Source organism: Oxyura jamaicensis, chromosome 1 (assembly GCF_011077185.1).
Source record: "Oxyura jamaicensis isolate SHBP4307 breed ruddy duck chromosome 1, BPBGC_Ojam_1.0, whole genome shotgun sequence".
Lineage (NCBI taxonomy): Eukaryota > Metazoa > Chordata > Aves > Anseriformes > Anatidae > Oxyura > Oxyura jamaicensis.
In genome coordinates, this window is record NC_048893.1 from 77,946,448 (window position 1) to 77,970,329 (window position 23,882).

Below are 23,882 nucleotides of genomic sequence, written 5' to 3' on the forward strand. Positions count from 1 at the left end.
CCTTGCTGTATGCAGAGCTAAATGAGCACATATTCAATATGTGCAGTTGGTAATCAATTTTGCTTCTGCTCCTGCATTACCTGAGATAAAAAAGTGGAAAGCAAAAGAGTTCAGATAGCAAATACAGCTGAAAATCACTTCACTAAAAGATCTGTGGATGATCCATGTATGAAGGATATATCTGAAATTATATACTGAGGAGGGTAAAAGTATTTGAAAAGAGCTTTGAGTGAATCCACATGATTTATAAAACTGGATATTTTTATAGATAAATCCATTTTTTTCACAGTTTGACAAGTGACATTCAAATATTTTTGCTAATTGCAGAATAAAACCAATACAATTTTCTGATAAGACTGAATAATAATAATAATAATAATAATAAAACAGACTTCTGAAATCTGCCAATATATTTATTTGTGTTGTTTGGTAATTTTTCTCAGTATTGGTACTTGACAATGAGTTGACCAAGTTTTTGATAGAAAAAAGGTGTTCTTTACTTCTTGAGTTCAAAGGGAGTCTGCACCTGCTTCACACCGCTTTCAATTCACTACCTCATGGCATTGCCCTCCAAACCAGCACTTCAGAGTTGAATGGCACTCTTGGCAGGTTGCTGGGAGCCTTCTCTTCTTCAGATCTATAAGTGTGCAGCAGCCAACTGGCCTGCAAGTAGCAGCAAAAAATAGTTAAGATAAAGAAAGCGCCAAAAAGTTTGGATGCCTATCTGAATGCTAGCTGCTTCCATTAGTAATAATCCATTGTTCAGTGAGAGAGCTAGTGCTAATGACCCCTGTTCAGGAAAGCATTTAAACAGAGGCTTAACTCTGTCCCTATTCAGGCTGGCACTTATGTCTCAGTTTAAGTGCTGTGCTGAATAGATGTGGTTTTTCTGGTGTGTTTTTTGTTGTTGTTGTTCTTTCTTTTTTTTCCTGAATCAGGGCCAATTTCAGTTCATCATCCCTAAGGAACAGATGCATTCTTCTCCACTTTCTGACAAATGTGCAAAAACATATACTTAATATTTAACATGGAAGGGGGAACAGTCTAGTGTTAACAGAGGAATCTTCTGTCAGCGCACATATACCTACATGTGCTTCCCTGACACTCAGTGCTGCTCACCTGGTACTTCTCATGGGTGGGTTGTGGACATTACTGTAATCTTCCACCATGGGAACCAAGAGGATATGTCTCTTCAGGTTGGGTTAATGGAGAGGACTTCCTTTTAAATACATATTTGCATGCCTACGAAGCAAAAACTCATTTTTGCAAAATGCTGTAAGATTGAGAGGAGAAAGAACTACAAAATATATACTGCAACTTGCAGAGTTCATTGTACTGGCAAAATAAATGCTGTTTGTGATCAGCACAAGCAGAGGAGGAAGGAAACAGGAAGATTAATTAAAAGTTTTCTATGTGGTAAACATGAGGACTAAAATCCATGGAGATGATATCGGTTCCTCTGGAAAAAAAAAAAAAAGTTGTCCTAATATTTTCATCTTGGATATAAATCAAAAGCATCTCTGTCACTAAGAGGCTAAAATCATGTTAAAAGGAAGCTGGACATTTTCCTTAAATTTCATCAGGATCATCATTTAACATGGGAAGGAAGAAGGAGAATAAGAGAAAGGTATCCCTAAGGTCACTGGAATTGCTGTGATAGAAAAGCTATGGTATCTGCTGCAGGGAGCCTGGAAAAGTGAAATCCATATCAAATGCTAACATTGGGCTATGACAATGTTTTCATTGCATTCAATTCATTTCACAAGGTTAAACTATGTAAATATATGGGCTGATTTTTCCCTTGATAAAGGGTGCAGCGTGCAAAGCCTAAGGAATTTGTGGTAGCATTTTCTCATATATGATCTAGTAGCCTTCTTTTCTTTCATATTATAAACATATTATTACAAATAGGTGGTGAATAGACCTTTATTTTTTCTTGCATTACTTAAAAAAAAAAAAAATGAATTGTTATCAGATTTAATGATATGATAAGCTTTAAAGTTCCCCTGGGAAGCTACCACAGCCATACTGATTTACATAAGCATTTTCCTACACATAATACAGCATGCAAGCTCTCTGATCTCATTATTCATTAGAAAATTAATGATATCTCTCAAACGTGAAAGCAGACCGGTTCTGCAGAGAGTGCTGGAAATTGGCTAGTTCTCGACGCGGTAGTCATTTTCAATTTACTGGCTTGAAAAAAAGATGCTTTTAAGCAAATAAAAGGGTGCTGACATCAAACAGATACTTGTCTTGCTGCCAGGGAACGAGATGCCTTTTAAGGCAGGAAGGTGGGACTTGAGTGATGTGAATAGGAAGAAAAGAAAACAAGCCAGTCAGAGTTAAGCAGCTCTGCCCCATTCATGAAAAAAGTCTAGGCTCATTTCCTCATTGCCAAAGGTCTTTTTTGCTTAAATTCTAAAGCCTGTGCTCTGTTCCTGCCAATAATAAATAGCTGCCTGTTGTTAGAAAAAGTGCAAACTATGGTCTTTTTTTTAAGTGGTTTTCCCCATGCTACATAAATTGTGGCATCCCACAGATCAAGAGACAATGTTAATAAACCCCTCAAAACTTTGCTGATAACTATATCCTGAAGTTGAGACTGTTTGAGTTTGTTGCAACGAGCTATGGTATATCCCCTCATGGGGAGCAAATGTTCCTCATCAAGGATGGCATGAATTGCCATCTGACTGACAAGATTAAGATCTGATTTTTATTCTGGCTCTACTTAGATGATAGGGCCAGCAATTAACAAAGGCTAAATCCACTATATGAGTCTGCTAGTTTTAGGTATGACTAGCAAACAGTATGATTGCTTCTGTCATTGCAGTGACACAACTGTCAGGGCAGTGGTGGGGGTAGGGGACCTTTGCTGCACAGCCTGTTCAAAGTGGAACACCTTTCTGTCCATATCTTACAAGGAAATGAATGAAACATATGCCTGCTGCTTGTTGAAGTGGATACAGTCTTTCTCTCCACAATCTGATTGCTGCTTTTTAATGCAATTCATAGCTCAGATAGCAAAAGAAATTGTTCTGGGGTGTGGTAGAAAAAGGATATTAGACATGCACTGCAACATCCTGTTTTGGAACTGGTTTAATGCGAGGCTCACAGGCTCAGCATTGCAAAATTCTGCACTCAAGCTGTCACTTGCCAAATTTTTTGCACATTGTTGTTTTTTTTCTTTCTTTCTTTCTCTCTTTTCCTGTGATCGGTAGCAACATAAAAGGAAACATCTGGTTTTACAGTGTTCGAATTAGGGGATGCTGTAGGAAAAACCCACCAAGGCAACATCAGCCTTGAAATAACAAGGCTGCATGAGAATTTGTGCACTTTGCAGACTCTTCCAGTAGGGAACCAGAAATCTGCCACAGTGGCAAGAATCCCACCAGGCTTCTACCAGTGCAGAAACATAAGTACTGTTGCACTGATGGCTTGACCATATCTTCAGCTGGCATCATATTGAACAAATATAAGATGCAAAAGAATTAAACAAATTAAAATTCTTCTAGTTACAGCAGCCACCTGAGTGGCAGTTATGGTTTGGAGAACAAGACTTATACATGTTTTCTGAGTTGAGATAAATACCCTCCAAGGGAAACAAGGATTATATCAGAGAATTTTTCTATTCATGTCTAACGAGTATAAGCTTGATTTTCAGATTAAAATCTCTTATGGGTTATTAATAATAATTTGAACTATTAGACTAAAATATCAAGACATGTTTAGAGGGAGAAAGAAAGATTTCCATTCTGGAAGGAAAGAAAAAATTAATTTAATCTTACATGTTTCACCTGCTGCAAGACTCTCACATGGAGGTTCTCAAATCTTGCAACAGAAACTACTGTGCATGAAATAAGATTCTCTTAGCCATAGGATAAATCTATGAAGCCCCAAATCTTTCATCTGAGAACAATGTGGTCAACATGCACAAATATCTGGAGAGGGCTTATGGTCTGGAAGAACAAAGGAAGTGTTCCACTCAAAGCAGCAGTTGTATCAAGATCACTCACTGACCTGCCTGACCTGTTGGATACCAGAACAGAATAATTTAAAGATATGTTACAAGCAAGGCTGTGAACCTTCATGCTAACCATGGCATGAACCTGTCCCTGCCCCAAAGATCTTACAGATGAAAAACAGAGAGCCCAATAGTGTGACCAGTTAAATGATGAGGATGCCTTTAAATGGAACATTATTGTTAAGAATGCTCCTAGGACTGATGAAATCAAGGCTTCCTCTATAAATCTCAGAAAATGCATCTGAAAGAAGTGTGCACTATCTTGCCTTTTAGTGATTAGTTGTACCTGCCATGATGGCAGGAGACACGTATAATGATACATCCAAAGGGAGGGAAGATTAAGGAGTAAAAGCAGTTAAAAAACTGGAAATGACAACCAAATATACCATGTATAAAATCTATAGGACATGCTTTGTCTCTTTGGAAATAATGCTATGGATATTGAACACAACTCACCATAGAAGAATTATGAATTCTTATAATAGTCCTGAAAATGTAAACAGCAAGAAAACGATGCAAGTGCCAAAGAATTTTCAAAGGAAGGCACACGATAAGGACCATGAGATGATAGAAGCCCATGAAGAAGAAGGAGGATACATTCTGCTTTTTTTTTGCCAAGTGACCACAGAGTTGGTAAAAGCAGTCTTAGCGGAATGGGTGAATATGGGGAAAAGATTCACATGTGAATCAAGTAATGTACTGAAAAGCTGTAGCTAGCTTCAGGGAGATTCACTTGTCTCCAGGGACAGACCTAAAACTTCATTGTTAAAGACAGCCTTAAAGACATGATATGGCTCTGGATGAATGACCTATAGATTTCTATATATTTCTACAGTTGAGAAAAGTCTCAATGAAAACTCACTCTGAAGACAGTGCCCAGTGAAAATGGGTCACTTAAATCTTGGAAAACCCTAGAAGACAACATGAAGGTTATGAACCGAGGCCAGGTATGTCCTGATATTGGCATCTTGTTTTCTTCTAAGAGTCACAAAATGATTCAAAACTCTTCATCAAATCCCAGATATGTTTTCTTCAATGGGTTTCACTCTGTGCCTTCTAGATTTCCCAGCTAATGCATGAAGATCTGGTAAACCCAAATGACTTCTAATTAATACTAATATAATTTCCCAACAGCTTGTCTACTAAGCAAGACAAACCCTTGGGTGGCTACAGCACAAAGCAAGACTGAAAATTGAAGGCAATGGGTAGGTTTCACATAGAATCACCAACATCACTTGGAGGGTTAGTATTACATTGTGTTAGTTCTCATGGAGGCAAGCAAGCCATGGACAGACACTGACTCATGACAAATGCACACTGTCAAACTTCTACTTTAGTGCCCATGTTTGGAGTCTGGATGACAGTGCTCTGCTGTGAGCTACATTTTTAAGACAGGAGCCTAAATCCACACTTTTGCTTCTAAAAGCAGGTACTTACGATTCTAAAAATAGGTCTGCATAATTATCCTTTGGAAAACAGTTTTTAAACTATGCAGCTGACACTTGGGAATTCCAAGTGGCTGATCAAACTGAATAGAAAACTGTAGCTATAAAGTACATGAGCGACCAGACTATATTGAAAACACTAGCTTATTATGACAAGAAAAACCAGTATCACTTTTCCCATGATCACCCTTCAGCACTCAGATTTCCGCAGTATGAAGTCCAATGAAGACAAGGAGCATTTCGTCCAGTACCTCACATCTGGATGTTGATCTATGCTGCAGTTTGTTTTGCATTTTTATTAAGTTTAACCTTTTATTTTGGTGGGATATTTAATTTGCAAGGTATTATGATGCAGCTTATGTATTCAGGAAGCTATTAACCACAAATTTCTGATTCCAGGGGAAAAGAAGGGAGGTCAAAGTTACTGGAAATTGAGATTTAGGGAAAAAAAAATAATAATAAAAAAAAAAATGTGAATATTAGTTGAAGAAATCAGAAAGCATTGCTAAATGAAACACACTGAAAATAAGAAAACTCTGCATGTGGTCTGCATATGGAAATGTGTTTTCGAGAGTGTTTCACAAACTTGCTCTCTCTTGAGGTAGTTATACCTGTGATATATGCCTGGTACCAGCAAAATAAGTTTCACACAAAGAGCAAAAGTTGAACTGTGCATTTATAATTGCAGAGTTAATTCCAAAATTAGTAAACTCTACTATCAGTTTTATTATTGCTATTCCTGGTGTGATCACTGTTTTAAGAAGCTTCTTGCCTTTAGTCTTGATCTAAAGGCAAGTCTGAGCCCAGTTTCATCACACATCTGTGGTACAGCATAAAGCTAGAGAGCAGCAACACACAGTACCTGATCTGGCATAGACCCTGCTTGTACAAGAACAATCTCTTAACAACTTCTAATGTATTTGAACTTACAAGGTGAGATGACACAATGCTTATCTTGGAGTTCTGTGGATGTAGCATTTGTGATCTGATATTGCAAGTTTTTAAAGCAAGGTTCATTGCAGTGGCAAACTACAATCAGAGACATAGTTTCAGATGAGCTGAATGATGGAGATAACTTTTCATTCAGAACATGGAAATATAAGACAGATCAGAACACTAAAATTTTCAAGAAGCCCATGTTTCTCACCATTGGAAGAGCCTACACAGCTAGCTAATGTTTATTATATTATATTATATTATGACATATTATATCATATCATATCATATCATATCATATCATACTATATTATAATTGCATAATACTTTTTACATTGCATTACAAAAAGTTTATGCTTCATAGAAAGATGAAATTCACCATGACTGATCAGTTAAAGTAGCCATTAAACAAATGCATATGTGCACAAGCACACAGCAATAGGAGAATGCTAAATATGATGCAAGGTGATGGACTTCCTATGATAACATTTTTGCCTTTACCATATTTTATGACATTTTTACCTTTTACCATAGGCAAAATATGTGTCTTCCTACAAGTTTTCAAGATGTCTGTAGAAAAGCCAGAAGCAAAGAACTAGTTTCTGAGCAGAGCTAGCAAAAAAATTTCCAGCTGCATATATTTATCTCAAAAGGTGTCATTTCACCAAAATTTAAACTTTCCACTGAAACTTGCCAGTTTTAACAAAGTTGCCACACCAAAACCCACATGGAATTAAAAGAAATGTTTTAATAAGATCAAACCTCTTCGACACTGGAACAACAGCTAATTTTTCTCCTTTAAAAGGAGTTTTGTTTTTGTAATTTCAAGACATCAAAAACAGAAGTAAATGCTTACATTTTATCTTTCAACATGTGTGTAACTCCAAAATATATTTTTGCAATTGCTCTGTTTCACTACTTTTTTGTTGTTGTTTTTTGATAAGTAAGAGAGAAATCAAATACATAGTGCCAATTTGGCATGTCTTCAGTGATGGATGTCAAGGAGTCCTATCAGTAGTTCTTCTAAGACAATATGAAAAGTCAGAACCACGCAGCTCTCCCACTTTCTCTCATCACATTGTATTTCTCACAGATTTTGAAGACTAATTCTATTAGCACATCCTCAGAGAAGATTTTGGGAGGCCAGGAATCCTGGAAGACCCTTGGAATTGATTGTCAGTGAAAATCTGTATGAGCTCTGTGCCTAGAGAATTTCAACGGCACCAGACTCTCAACCTTTGGCATGGAAAAGGACACTCTTTTGGGGGGAATTTAGCTCTTTGTGAAGAGTTTATGTGACAGTTCTGCAAATCTCTCTTTCCTACCAGGCCTTTTGAGACCTCTTCATTAGATCATTTCATACATCAGAAATTGTCCTTCCTTTGAAAAATTTGCTGTTTGAAGGGGACTACTCACTCCACTTGAGCTCCTCTTTTCCTTGAAAGTCAGTAGGCCTCACAGCTTCAAGCCAGCTAAACAGCACCACGCATCAGCAGACCTCCGTGCCCAAGCAAAGTACAGATCACAAACAAGGAAGACATCAGCAGAGCACACCCTGGTGCTGGCCCTTTACCAAAATTCCTGAATTACCCATCCCTGATTACCCATCCCTGAAGTGCACAGTGACAAAACACACTGCCTTTCAAAAGGGCCATCTACACAACACTATACTAGGCCATATGGAGATAATCAAACCAGCCTGCAAGGCAGTCAGGATATCCAAAGCAATCTACCTTCCACAGTGCAGTGCTCAGCCTGGGCTCACACAACATTCATATCAAAGAAATCCAGTCCTCTAAGCAGAGCCGATAAAACTGAAGAGGAGGGTAAGGTGTATGGTCTGTACCAGGCCTGATACCCATGCTGACTTAAGTTGTGGGATTCTTCTGCACAGCACTGTATCACATGATTTTAACTCCTCTGAGACTTGTACATCAGTAAAAAGGACACTGGGGCACCATCACCATCCATGCACTTGGGCACAAACAACTGACAAATGAAAGCAGTAGGTCTTCTCACATGCAACATGCGTGACTGCATTTAATCTTTTTTGACTTGTCAACAGCTATAGCTAATAATGCCCTCTTTGGCTGTTATCAGCACCATAGTAAATATGCACTGTATGATGTGTGCAGTGCTCTTGTAAAAGTTTTTTTTGTGCTCAGTTTAGCAGATATGATTCTACTGGTATGAGCTGCAACAGCAATAAAAACTAGACACTTTTAGATAACATCATTGATGGCTGTTGTATAGTTAACACTAACTGGGTTCCTAAATAATGGGGGGGAGGGGGTAGGAGGGGTGAAATTCTTGTAGCAACAGGATGTAATTGGTGGGGGTTAGACCATGCTTTAATTTGTCGCTTAATACTCCCATGAAATTGATTGCTTGGGGCATATCAGAGAGCAAAAGAAGTTGCTGGAAAAGATGTTTCCCAAACTTCTATTCCTGTGACTTGCTCCACTGAAGCCAATGAAAATACCCATGTCAGTAGCAGAGTTGTGAAATCTGTTTCTTCCTTGTGATTAAATTAGACAGAGAGGAACGTATGCTACAGGATGATAGTATCGATTCCAAAGCCAGCCACTTCTCCTTTGATATTTGACATGTTGGCTGGGTATTTTTGCAAGATTTCTTATCTCAGCAGCCTTTAGTCAATCAGTGGGAACTGGGAACAAAGATAACCAGGAAAGTGATGGTACCGTTGTTTTGCCCTCAGAATTAAAGTCATCTGAAAGGCTAGCTGATGGCTCAGAGCACGATGCTGAACTGTGTATTGCTCCATAACAAGAACAGCAAGCCTGAGAGTGTTTGCCTCCGCTGCAATTCAATCAGAGTGCCTTGCAGCTCGAATTGCTACCATTTTGTGGGTCACTACCTCCTCCAATATTCTGTGTGCCCTCTCTTGTTTTCTTTTCATTTGCTATGCAGACTCACAGACCTTCCTGCTAGGTTTTACTTGGGAGGCCCAGAACCCCTGTTCTGCAAATCCTAACAGGACCTTGATGGATGCTAATGTCTCTGCCTTTCATATCATTTTACCAGTGAAACCTTTGATCTGTCAGCAGTCTTTATATCAATGCAGTCATCTCATAAAATGGAAAATATGACAAAAATATCTGTTGTGTTAACATAGAGTATTCTCCCCACCCCTCATAAAAATGCAACATTAGGGAGTTTGCTTCAACATCTAGCAGCCAGATGTACTGAGGGTAGAATTGGGAGCTAAAACTTTATTTCATTAAAAAAAAAAAAAAAAAAAAAAAAAAGCAGTCTGGTAAAGGAACTTGTAAAGCAACAAGTACTGTACATTATGATTCAGAGCAGCAAGGGACAGCTGGAGGGACTTGATTGGCTCCAGCCCAATGAAACAGAGGCTTCTTGTGACCAGCTGCTGTGCTGCAGCATGAATGACAAGGGTAATAATTGATTACTAACTGGCAGCTCAAAAGGAAGAAAGAATTAACAAGAGTGATGAGGCGCTTTACAGCTTGGTAACTGTAAAACCAGTGGAACAATTAGGGGAAAAAGAAAGGGTTTTCACTTCTTACCTTAGAGTTACAAGGACAGTGCTAGTTATTGTAAATTGCATGACAAGCAAGCCAGAGGGGTAGGTCAGTGAGTTATATGGGGACTTTGCCCGCACAAGGTCCTGCAAAATCATTCAGCAGATTTACCAGGAGCTCCTAAAACTCAGTCAAAAGCATCTAGCCTTACCAATTACATTGGTAGTCAAGAAAAGGTCTCTGAGCCGTCAGCTATAATATCATAGTAGATCTGAAAACCCCAGCAAATGGTGCATTGTGACAAACCAATTCTTTGCTTTTCAGTGGGTGCTCGATGGCACATACACTCTTTCTGCCCTGAGAATAAACACATGCCTTTTTCTTTTCCTTTTCGGCTTCTCTACCCCCCGCTCCCCCCCACCCCACCCCCCCGAATGGCTTTTGTGTAAATGCACGGGATGCATTGTTGCTACACCTTTCTTCAAGGAGCTTGTACTGACCTCATGCTCTGGGCCATGTAAAGCCTTCTGGTCACTGAGAGCCAGGCTCTGCCCCTTTTTCATGCAGAGTAGCACCTCACTTTGGTCCAGATCATGGCCAGCATGCCAATGCAAGAAGTAAGGGGCCATTGCGTGTCCTGCGTCTTGCTTCTCACACACAGGAGAATAATAGCCTCTGCCGCCTATGCCCTTTCCCTAGCCCAAGTGGGAAGAAGGAGAACTCGATGGATACCTCATTTCCTTTCCCAAGGCATCTGGCAGCAGGAAGCATGTGCTGTGCCAGCTACTCACCCGTCATGGTTTGCTCCCTTCCCAAAGCAACGAGGAGACAGGTCTGTCCCAGCGGTAGCTCAGCAGTGGGTGGCTCTTTTCCTGGGGCAGAAGCACCATGGTATGATCCAGCTCTCTGTGAGCAGAGCTGATAAAATCAATGGGACTAATCATGGGGAAAGGTATCATTCAGCATTAGCAAAGCTGGCAGCCTCTGGTCTGACATATGGAAAATGCTCTTCTAGCTGGTTGAAGCCTCTTCAACCCAGCACACTCTCACCCCCCTCCCCCCCCCCCCACTCCAGAATCTGCCATCCTTATGCTTATAAATTCACATAAATATATTTTCTACTTTCTATTTCCTATTTCCAATTCTTTCATATTTCCTAATTGATATATATTAAATATTATACATTATATACATTATATATTATACATTTTATATTATATATTATACACATACACATTATATATTATATAATGTATAATACATATTATATATTACATAATATATTATGTATTATGTGTTACATAATGTATATGTTTTATATTATATTATATTTTATATGTGCAAGATTCATCTCTCCTGTCTTTAGTCAGCTAAAATCTAAGTAATGCATCCAAAATGGATTTTTAGCTACCTTCTATGGCCAATGCAATGAAACCGCTCCCTCCAGAGGTAAATTTCTACTGCTGACCTCAAAAGCCTATTATAGGTTGGGCTGACTCTGTAGATGCATCATCCAGGAGGTGCATCATCCATGTTTTTCACTGCCCTATGGACTTCTCTCAACATTTATTTAAGAGATGACTTCTAATTTTTTGGAGGATAAATATATGAGAGTGACATCGTCATGCCATGTTCAGGGTCTTAGATATCTGAGGCCAACAAAGTCAATGAGAAATGCATTAAGGGGATCAGAATCAGTCCCCTCTGCATCTAGAGGCATGGCTCCTTAGGTTGTGCGGCAGGGAGGGTGGTGGGATCAGGTTGCTAATGTGGCATTCCACCAACAAGAAAAGCTGCCATGACAGAGGGGAGCTGAGCTGCTCCAGGGCTGGGGTAACTGGGGCTGTCCTTACACTGAGTGTAACAGTGATAGAATAAATTTCAGACAAAGGGTACTACAATGAAGCTCAAGATGTACAAATGCAAATGGAACAAGAGGCATGTCTTCATTGGTCCATCCTTGAAGACTCCCCTAAGGACACTACAGGGAATTTACTAGAAAATCTACCAAAAATTCAAGGCCTGGGGGTGGGTTGGCAGGTCTGTTTTTTTCTTGTTTGTTTGTTTGTTTGTTTTTGTTTTGTTTTGTTTTTTTCTGTTATTATATACATAGCGCAAAAATGTGCTTGACTAATCTAAACCTTGTGCTGCGTTCTTATACTACTAGAGCAATTATAGCTGAGAAAAAAAAATGGATAAAAAAACCACATCACCCAATATGGAAATACTTTTTTTCATGTTTGACATTTTTACATTTTTACTGACAGGGCAAAGCCTATGATTTAATCGGTCTTCATTTCCCATAACTGCTGAGAAGGGACTGGCCCCTCCTCCACATTTCTCAAAGGGCTGATGATTAGAAAGAAGGCCATGCAAAACTCAATGAAGTTAACTCCATCATGTAGCACTATTGAACTAGGGAAAAAAAAAAAAAAAAAAAAAAAAAAAAAAAAAAAACTTTCTCCCAAATGTCTTGGTGTTTGTACTACAGAGTACACAAAGATTGTGAGATTTTCTGGTTGGAATGGTGTCCTTTTGAAGAAACAAGGTATTTTTGCCATTCATTCAGGATAAATGAGAAGCTCTTCTGCTTTTTTCTTTTTGAAGCACATTCTTTCCACATACATTTTTTCACTTACACTACTCTTTTTAAAAGCACTGCCACAGCCTCCTAGGAAGAATGAAGGAAAGAAGACCAGGAGGCCCCACTTCTGCTCTTCCCAGAGGTGATGGACCCACCTCAGCATGTCAGGTAAATTGCCTTCAGTATGGATCAAATGGAGACACAAATCACCAAAATCTTGGTCCAGAAAAAGACAAGTGACAGTGCTTCCTCCAGAGAAGGTGCAGAGAAGCAGCTGCAAGTGAGAAAAATAAATTAATCAGGTTATCACAGAGATTATAGAAATTGGAAACTAAGTGCAGATTTTGTTGTTGCTGCTGATTAAGGTTTTTGTAACTTTGAAAGAATTAAAAAGTAGCCTTCATCAGAAACTGATCTTCTCTATCCTGTAAGAGTACAGTTAACTTTTCTTTTCAGCTCTTCCCCATTCATACTGGCACTATCCCTTTGTGCTGCCGTGATGTCTCACAGGAACAGGAAGGTGCCACAGGTGACCAGAAGAGATCTCACCATGTGGAAGTGTGGCATAAAAGTGCTGTGAGCATCTAGAGGCAGCCAGAGGTAAGATGCCTACTCTCTGTTCATGTGGAAACTCCTGATCAGCCACTGAGCAGTTGTTTTAAGTGCTGTTAGCAGATAAGACCTTGCTTTCACTGGATTATCTCTTCACCACCTGACTAAGTTAGGGTTTTACCTGTGCAATAGCTCTGGATATAATGTAGAGGGAAAAAGAGAGTTGTGAATCAGTGTTGATTTAGGATTGGGATGTCAAGTCTTGAAGGAAACTCTAGAACTGGATGGGCAAGAAGAGAAAGATTGGTCTAGAGGTCTGGAAAGGAAAACCGGAACAGTGATTCACTGACAGTGTTTCTCACAAAGGATAGTATTTATTCTTCTTCCATTTCACAGATGAGAAAACTAGGTCACAAGGACATTAAGTAACTTTTCCAAAGATGTACAGGTAATTAGGAAGATAAATATCCACTCAGACACATGAAGACTGGGGACTGCCGTGTGACCACCCTTCTTTTTGATACTGACCTTTCATAATGAGATGAAAGAAACTTGAGTTTTTTCTCTGAGCTCTCCTGCTGACCAGAAAGCAGCATGGGTCACTCGCTTCAGCCTTCAGAGGTCCTCTTACTTTTGGCTGTCAGGACAACCTGTGGTACACCAAGTGACTCACTAAAACACTGTACTGTAAGAGACCAAGTCAAGCCCCAGAGCATGCCCCATCAGAAGGAATGCAGTGTGTGAGATTTTCTCATTTGGTATTGACTGCTTACAGCTCAGAGGTTTCAGGTTTCACCAGAATTCACCAAGGTAAAACAAAACAAAAAGAAACAAATCTGATAGTCTGTAATATTAAGGATCCTGAAGAAGAGCAAGAAAAAGAACTACCTACCTGCAAGTGTATTCTCCTACCTTGCACAGCTTTATTTATATAAATGGGCCTGGCTTGTGTGGCTTGTTCAGACAGCTCCAGTGGGACTTAGTGAAATGGACAGCACAGGAAGAGATTTGTAAACTCTGGGAGAAACCCAAATTTCTGTTTAAAGCATCCTTGAAATCTTTCAATAGCTTTCCAGTAAATTGTCCTACTCATTGCAGGTTTCTAAAAACACATTAACAAGGGGACAATAGCTTAGCAACAAGCAGATTAATTTAAAATATCATTTATTATTATTATCATCATCAACATTATCATCATCATCATGTTACCATTATCATCACATTTTTATTCCAACAGATCTACCAATAGGGAAGGAAGGGTAATTCCTCTTCATAAATTATCAACTGCTGCTGTAAATACAACACTGCCTCATAGAAACATCCACACATTTACTCTACTTCTCTTATTATGTGTTAAATGCATTATGATCCACCATGTACCTCTCCAATTTCAAATTTATTTTGTGACTTCTGCTATTCTACAAACATCAAAAATAAAGCATTAGATATATGCATGGATTTTGACAGTAATATTCCATAGCCCTATTTAGGAAGGAGGAGAATAATTGAGTATCCTTAGATATTAGGAGCTTGCTCACAAGGCTATGGTATAAAGTGGGTAAGTGCCTTGTTAGACTGCAAGCAGATTAAAATTTCTTGTGATTCAAAATGAAAGTAAAAGGCACTGATGCACTCATTGCTTGCAACTGAAATGCACATCAAAGGGAGTTAACATTATTAAGCAAAACTGAAACTATTGCAAATGAAACACTTATTCTGCTCATCCTCTGGTTACACATTCTCATTTCTTCCCTTCACCTACATATGTGCAGGGCTTCCCCTCTGCTGCCATCAAACTTTCAGAATAAAAATTATTACCTTTAAACCGATTTCATTACGGTAAAAGTTAGTTGCACTAACTATGAGACCCTGGGAAAACTGTTCTGAGAAAAACATTGATACCATAAGATTTTGGTCTTACGGTAAAGCACTGGGCAGAGACTTCTGAAACAAATGCAGCCTCTGGGTCCTTGGTAGGCTTCCTGTGTCTGATAAAGTCATTTAGTGCACCTATGCTTCAATTCCCAAACATAAGAGCGTGTGACACCACAGTGTTCCTACACTCAGTTTGATGGGACTGTCTCAAATACATACTTTGCAGGTTGTCTGAGACCTGTTCTGCTTGGTCTCTGGTCTTCATGGCCATGTTGCCCCTTCATCTTGTTCATTGCCAAGGAAGGCTCGACTGGAGATGAAAAATGTCCCGGCCCTTAACAAGCTATTGCACATCCACAGTGTAGTTTTTCTCTGCCTGCATGCACCCTAGTACAACTTACCATGCGTGCAGAACGAATTTACAGCAGAAGTAACATGACTTGCCCTTGTGATCCTGGGCCCTACACAGCAAAGACTGGAGATTCCAAGGCTAGAATGAAATCACACAGAGGAAAAAAGTTTGAAAATTAGAGCACAGTAGGATGGAGGATGAGGGGAGAGCAGCTGGGGTGTGTGGATTTTGTCTTTTGCCTTGTGTATTTTTACACTAAATCATCAGCCTAATCTTCAGAGTAAAATAAAGGAACAGTCTTGGGAGCTGAGATGCATAGAATAACCTTTGTATTAACACAGTTTGTGACAGCCAGGCAGGTAGAACATTAGGTCAAACTAAGAAGTCTTGAACTTTTGAAGACGTTGCTGACTCTGATCCTTTGTAGAGTGTTTTGAGATGAGCTCTACATGATCATTTCATCCTGCCTGCCTTCCTGAACTTACCCCTCTTCCAATCCTTCTGCTGAGCTGCGTAGCATCCATTTGTGTTTGTGTCTCATCCAGGCCAGGGAGATATATCTTGCTAAAAATCCCCCCCCCCCGATCCTCTTTCCTTCAAACACTGAGAGCAATACAAAGTACCATAACACAGCATGGAACTGTAGCCTTCAAGTTTAAGACTACATGAGGAAGAATAAGTCTTCATTCACATTAGATTCACAAGAAAACAGCCTGAGAAGTCTGTATCGATTGACACTATGAATAAAGGAGGAATAAAAAGAAATACAATTAAGCTACCTGGCTGGGGAAGAAACAAAAATTGCATACAGAAAGGCACAGGGCAGGGACAATGGCTTTCTGCTATTACTTGTCAAAATGGCTGAGAGGCTAATATTAGTGGTAGGGGAATTTCCCCACCAGTGGGAAAACCGCAGCAAAATTTCACAAGGAGAGGATGTGTGAGAAACAAGTTCTGATCTTCACCACCACCTCATCACACCTTAAATTCCTCTCTTGGAGGAAAATGTCATGTCGTGCCATGCTTTAGCATCATGAGGTCATGTGCAACAGGCAGGAAGAACTACACACCAATTCTGGGCAGTCTCAGCCCTACATGTGCCTGTGTGCCACCAAGAGCCTGCTCCATACTCTCATAGCCCTGCAGACCTGTCCCATTTCTAGTCAGGGGACTTTATGCTAACCTTTGGTCTCATGTGCTTTGTAATGCCTGGCATCCCAGCTTTTTTGTCTGTGAATGAGTGATATGGGAACAATATTCGAGACATTAAAAGAAAGAAATCAGATTCGCTGAGCCTTTTAGAAACAGATAGCTAATGGTAAATGTGGTATTGCTTTGATTTCAGGGGCACCAACACAACTCCTTTGGACAGAGCAGCTGAACTAGGCTACTCGGGACAGAGGAGCCCTGGCACCAAGCTGCGGGTCAGGATGGGGCTCCCTCTCTATCCATGGCACTGGTGGCATCGGTTCTGTAATCTCCAGGAAGATGTGGCTGTGTGTGTCAGGGATGGAATGGCAAAATGGGTGCACACTGTTACATCAGGGCTCTGTGTGTCCGGAAGCAAACCCAACAGGAAGGATATGCTCTTGCAGGATATGTTTTACGTTTGTCATATTACTTGAGGTTTTAAAGACTAAATTAGGTGAAAGGCATCTCCTTCACTCAGATACTCCTCCATGAGCGGGGACCTCGCACTACCTCAGAATAGTGGTGCAAGCACAGAACTGTCTCAGCGCAGCTACAGAAACGCCGCTGATGACAGATGCAATGTAAGTGAGCACAGAGCAAAGCTCTTTCAGCTCATTAAAGTGTAAGCCTTGGAGCCTGAAAGAGGGGAGGTTGGAATCAGCCCTATGGAAAACTCCCATGGAATTTAACAGAAAAAATATTACAGATTTTGAAAGCTTATTGGGAATATTCCTTCCTCTGAAAACGTTTTGGGGTTTTTGCACTGGTTTCCTTGAAATCTCTCCACACATATTTCTGTGGACCCTCCTGGTTTCATACCTATTACATTTCACTAGAGTTTTCCATGCAGACATGCAAACTGAAACCACAGAAAATATTTTCATGCACCCTCCACCCTCCAGAGCAAACCCACCACACTCTCCCCGACTCCAGCGAGGTGTGACGTGGCAGCTTCCTCAGAGGTGCCAGCCAGCTGCAGCAGGCAAAGAGGTAGCAGAGCCTGGGTGGAGAAGAATAAAGCCAGCTTTTACATTAAAAGCCTGTATTTGCTGCACTTTTCCTTCTTTATTTTGCAGATTAGTGCTAAACCAATAGACTTGCAAGTCTGGGGAAGTTTATAAACTGCTCTCAGCAGAGATCGGTGACTATCCTAAACATGAGGTGTCCATGAGTGAGCAAATCTGGTTCTGGTGAAAGTGAGCGCACCTCCTATTGAGATCAGAGAGAACTGCTCCCAATTACACTAAAGCTGAATACGGCCCCATTACTGACTTTTTTATTGTTGGACATTGTTAAAAAAAGACACTGGAAAAATGTGCATTCTATCAAGTGTTGTGAAACTGTGTGGGCTGGTGAAGGCTCGTTTTTTAATAAAGGAAACATTCATTGCATCCATTTCAAGGACTTCTGTTAGATAGAAAGGAGGCGGCAAGCAGGAAGTTGAAGCCTTTCTCCTGCTAGTTGTCCTTTTGCTATCAAACAATAAGAGTTTTAATACAAAAAAAAAAAAAAAAAAAAAAAAAAGGAGGCCAAGAGTAGGAAATCTCTTTTCTTTTTTCTTCATTCTTAGAGACTGCATACAGATATCCAGAGAGGCCAGGGAAAGTTTCCTTACCTGTGCCAAGGCCAGAGCCTGACATCACAGGCTGTGTGGGAGTGCTGGGTGCTCAGCTGGCTCTGTGGTGATCCCAGCTGTATCCCATGCACAGGAAAAGGTGATGGACTAGCCTTTCCAAGTACTCTCAGATTAACTTTTGAAACTTCTGAAAGGTTCCTACGGAATTTGCTAAAAAAAATTAAAAAAATAAAAAAAAGACGTAGAAGAAGAATATTAAAGGCAGATTTAAACCAACCTGAAAACTTTGCAAAAGGTCCTTCAGCCATGTCCAGGTATACCTACAGTCTTCAGTCCTATTATATTGTCAAAATCATTTTCCACCAGGATGGCATAGGCTGCCAGAGTTTAAGGTATAGTTCATTCTTCCTAACTTCCCTCTACTCTGCCTTCCTCCTTACTGTTTTCCCCGGGCTAGTACATCCCCGCCTGATTTGTCATAATTTCATGTTGACATACTGTAGTAAGACAATTGCAGCTGCTCTCTCTGAAGAATGCAAACAGGGATCTGTCATCTTTCCCTCCCCTTTTCCCTTCCTTCCCCTCCCCCTCATAGCAGGGATGGATTTCACCGGGACCGACCAGACTGCTACCGAGCAGTCCCCGTGGTTTGACTGTACAGAGGGATGGCAGATGATCCCTTGTCAGTCAGATCTTTGTTTGGAAATTGCAGTTTATGCTCAGGCTACATGCTTGTCCGTCCAGTGTGTATATGTTTATGCAGTCAGCTCTGGGATGCAAATGGCATTCCTCTTATCATACAGAGAGAGGATGTGAGCTCATTCATAAGGAATCCCAGCTCTGGGGTGCCCCACTCACTTAATCCAAGCATCCCCTGCATGCCCCTTCTTCTGAGAGTGTGGAAGAAAAGCAAAGCACAGTGCTATTGGCTTTTAATAAGTGGGATAATATATTTCAGAGAGGAGCTCAGACAGGAGAGGAAATGAACTTGGCTAGACAGTCACTTACAATAAAAAAAAAAGGGGGGGGAAAGAACTTTGCAAAACTCATTCCATTATTTCATGTAAATATACTTGGCTGGTTTAAGACAGGCTGATATAATCATAAGATGTTGAATAAGACTAAAGGCCATTTCTCCCCTTTAGACAGATTTAGCAATGCAGCAACGTTTATTAGTCTGCTTGATAAAGAAACAAACAGATTATTGGCTTGGCAATTGCTGACTGTGAAAATAAGTAAAGCTCTGAATGCTGTCCTGAGCCTCTGATCCTGCTCCCCAGGAAAAAAAAAAAAAAAAAAAAAAAAAAAAGCCCCAGGACTGGACTGGCACAACACCCAAGCTGGCTCCCTGGGGCTGCAACCAGGCAGAGGGATCAGCTTGTGTGGTACGCTTTGCAGGTCTGGGCTTAAAACAGAAGCAATAAGCAACTCATGTTGTAAGCATGTGACTCAGTGTGCACACAAGTATGAGTGTAATTGAGACAGGAAGGTTTTCTGCCAGGGCTTTGTCTGCAAAGCATAACCCCCAAGTGGTGAAGTAATTCATAAATGAGATTTAGGTGGGAGAACAACAAGGAAGAACAGGGAGAGATCTGATGCCATTGGATGCAGTGTTCCTATTAAAACAGAGGACGTTAGAAAGCTGAGAATGGCTCAGAAAAAATCTACGATGGTCCTCAAAACATGCAACGAGGTCAGAGTTGGCTACCACCATAGGCAGAGCAGGAAGTTACCAGCTAAGAGAGCAGCCAACCACAGGAAGCACCAGGTCTGCTCAGCTTGTGCCAAGCTGGCTGCTGCCACTGCTACTGCAGGAGAAGGCAGGGCATAGCTGCAAGTGTGTTGGGACATATATCTCTCCTGCCTTTCTGCCCCAGCTTCAGACCTTTGCTCTAATCCTCCCTTTTCCTGGACAAAAAAGTCCACCTCTGACTCCCTGTTCCATGACGAGAAAGCTCATCTCCACATGCAGCAACATGGTGCCTTGAAATCACCCTTGCAAAATAGTTGTTTGACTTCAGTCTGTTTACTTTATCTGGATGATGTGCCCAGGCAGAGATTTCTAAGTGTCTGCATGGAAGGACCACACAGCTCTCACCTAACAAGACCTCAGATGGTGTCATATCTGAAGGCAGACACATTTAGGCTCGGGGTAAATTACCCATTCCAATGAGAGTTATCCACCAGAACAATGCACACAGGCATGAGGTGGATGCAATATAACATGGTGTTTTTGAATCACAGTGACTTAATTTCCCTCCTCCAGGCATAGTCTGGGTGTGAGGACTTGACACAGGAACTGCTGGACAAGGCATCTTTTTCACTGTGATCAAGGAGCTCAGACAAGATAATTTCAAAAGTATTTGGCAACTATAGTGCCAGAGAGTCTCAGTGCAGCCCCAGTGGAGTTAGGACACTGTCTCAAAGACCTGGGAATGTAGCGAAATGGAAGCTGCAGAGGGTAGAAGAAACAAGGTGGTGTAATCTGCAGCTGACTGGAAGACAGGGAGAGTCAGAGCTGAAGGAGGCTGATAGTATCTCAAAGCGGATACCAGCACCACTCAGTTTTGAAGTGCTGAAATGAGGACAGAGAAGATAATGGGAGAACCTGCACCCAGAGCCATGTGCATCCTGTATCCATGGTATCTGGTGCACTCTGAAAATGGGTTAGTAAAAGGTTTCTTCCCAAACCCTGTCCCATTCCACCACTCCCAGCCACCAGTCCACAGGCAGTCCACTGGGATTCATCAATATTCACCTCCTGCACTCTTACCAAAGGTGCAGTGAAGGAGCACAGGTGCAGGGTTATGTTGTCACCTTCACAGGTTTGTTCAAGATCACACAAGAAGCCTGTGTGAATTCAAAGTACAGACACAATCTTCTGAGCTAGTATCTAACCTATTTCTTCCATTGGGATTTTTTCATAAAAACATGCCTGAAACATTCCCTTCTTACTCCTGCACAAGACAATGAGAATTCTAATTACTGTCACCAGGAACAGGGCTGTCTGTGTATAGCACCGGGTTAAAACATTAGAAATAGAGATAGAGATAGCTACACATTACAGTGAAGGTAATTTAGCCAACACATGGGATTTATCATGACTTCATGATACTTACTCTTCTGTTAAAATGTTGAGCTCCTAAATATATGTGGTGACACAAGCAACTCATTGGTATTTTTTATGCAAATCTTCAACTCTTGTTGATGAGAAAACTCAAAAACATAACAAGAGATGAATGAAAACTGAAAAATGTGAACATAACTTGAACTACTTTCTAAATCTCATTTTTCAGCCAGTCCTGTAAATATTTGTAGCATGAACTTTTGGCTCCAGCAATATTTCTTATGCTTATGCCTTAAAGTGTTGGGTGCAGATTATAGTATTTCAGAATTAATGGAAATTTACTATCATTAAAATGCAAACACCTTTTCTAAGACTTGCAATTTTGTAAGTGGTTTATCATTTTCAAAAATTATTTTTAAAACATTTTCTTTTAAATTTCATGATGAGATTAAGCTGGCCCCATTCTTGACTAACATATTCTACCACATAACAACTGATAAAAATAATTTTAAATTAATCTGAAGAAAAAATATAAATTGAACATGAAGATTATTTCAAAAATATTAATCATATTTATTTAACTTACAAGTAATTCAGCTAGTAATTTTGGATATTATTTTCAGAACCTAATCTTGAATTAATTGAAAGGAGCTCCGTTGTCAGAAAAAAATCAGTTTCAGCGGTGAACAAGCAGCACACAGAAAATCTAGTCCCTCTGAGGTATCACATTATGAACAGCTGGAAGCAAGACACAGAAGTTCGCTAGTCCATTTAAAAACTCTTGCCCATAATGAATTGCTGTACTTATACACTGTAGAGGGCAGAGGGTTGAATACATTCATGCCATATTGCTTTTTTAACATACATAGTTTCTTCAAATTCAAGCCAGACTTGCCTCTAGCAGGACACCACACATCTGGGAACACCTTTGACAAATTTGTAATTCCAGCTCTCAGCCAGAAAATTCACGTGGTAGTAGATACATTTTCCTGAAAGTATCTCTGACAATATTTGGGAAGTACTCATGGGACAAGGATGGTGAGCATGATGGACAATCACAAGAAGGTGGAAATAGCTCTCTCCCCACAGTAGAGTTCAGAAGTGGATGGTAAGATATAGGGCTGTACAATGACTCTGATGATAAAACAAATCCTGAATATCTGCCTACTGAGCAGCATGGTGGGATGGGACTGGATGTTCATTTGTTCAATCACTTCCCAGCCCTCGAAGTACCTGCATTTGGTCACCATGGCATTTCTTTTCTCATAGCACATGCTGAGAATAGATAGCTGAGAAGAAATACTTCCCCCTTAAATAAATAAATAAAATTGACAAAGTAACTTTGAATTTTCTCATTTTCATTAAAAGAAAAAAAAATAAAGACTCTAACATTAAAACGTTGTGTTCTTTACTCTGGGGAGAAAATCCCATAAGCTTTCTAAAAACGGTTTTTGTATCCAAACTTCTGCAGAAGTAATAAGCTGCTCTATCAAATACATTTTAGTAGATGATTTTCAACTGTATGTTCAATTAGCACATGTGCTTGTATACAAAATGGCCCATATTTCTTTCCATTTCTATCTAGTTGTCTTGCAAAAGACTAGAAGGATCATATCAGCTCCTTTGAATGTGAAAAAAGGGCATTGCATCCATTTTACAGATGTGCAGAGAGATTAATCAGATTTACTCAAGGACACACAAGAAGTCTGCAAAACAGCTGGGAAGAAAACCCCAAGCCCTAGTCATGTGCTTTAGCCACAGAATTATCCTTACTCTTGGAAAAGCAGAGGGGTGCTTTTGTGGAAAACAATGAGTTGTAAAGCCTGAGGAAAATAAACTCTCCCAGGCTTTTTCTTAAGCAGGGCTGAAGAAAGAATTTGTCATAGAGAGGTTTCTTGTAGGGATGTTTAAATGCAGATTTTGGTCCTATTTGCAATCTGGTTTGCTTTAGTAAATAAATATGTACATGTGTTTAGGTGGGCTTGAATAAACCTCCATCAGTGAAAGACTCCTTCACAAAACCACTGATGCAGAGAAGAGCCCAGCTTCTCTCTGCTCTCATGCAACTCCACGCCCATGCCACCCCACTGACGTCATAAATGCTAAATTCTTTCATAGTTGTTTGAAACAAGACCTCCATTATAAGCCCAATTCTGACTCTCCCTCTAGACGAAAAATAATCAGCCTGAACTTTCACAGTCATGATATTATCCCAGGGTAGAATGTTCTTTTAGGAAATCTGAGGCTGACTGAACAAGGTTTTCAAGAGATTTGGGGTACGGGAAGCGGGGGAGGAGGGGAGTGACAAGGAAGCATACAAAATTGAGTAGTTTTTATATTTTCCTAGCTTATGGCTTAGGAAAACGTTTTTGGGCAGGAATAACAAGGAGGAATAAGGCAGGTTTTCTTTTCCACGTGGAATCATGAGTAGCATAGACTGCAGCAATAGCTGTAAGCTCTAACTGACCAAGTAACCCCAGAGCAGCCTGCTCCAGAAGTAGTGACAGAGGGTGGAAAACAGCCCTGCAGGAGCTAGAACAACCTGCACCAACTTAGAGCCACTGAATAATTCAGGTGACAAGGGACTTCAGGGCATCCTGAGCCCAACTCCTTGCTCACAGCAGGACTAATTCCAAAACTAGTTGAAATCTCAAAGGGCTTTGTCCAGTCAGTCTTGAGGCTCCACTGTCACACTGCATGGAAATGATGAGGTGTGACTGCAGCACGGCCTAACGGAATTATAGGCAGCTAGCTAAAGTGACAGTGGAGTGAAT

At 40.3% G+C, this 23,882-nt stretch overlaps 1 long non-coding RNA gene across 2 annotated transcripts; it reads right to left on the bottom strand.

The window, feature by feature from the left end:
- Positions 1–283: 283 nt before the first annotated feature.
- Positions 284–18,547, bottom strand: LOC118158045. 2 transcript variants are annotated; one of them, XR_004746774.1, is made up of 6 exons: positions 18,362–18,547; positions 18,081–18,251; positions 17,379–17,465; positions 12,651–12,769; positions 1,120–1,242; positions 284–663 (listed from the first exon to the last, which is right to left on the bottom strand). It is a non-coding gene; the product is annotated as an uncharacterized LOC118158045 (long non-coding RNA). The 2 variants fall into 2 exon arrangements; XR_004746776.1 differs by lacking the exon at positions 18,081–18,251 and having other exon boundaries at positions 18,319–18,547.
- Between the last annotated feature and the right edge of the window lie 5,335 nt (positions 18,548–23,882).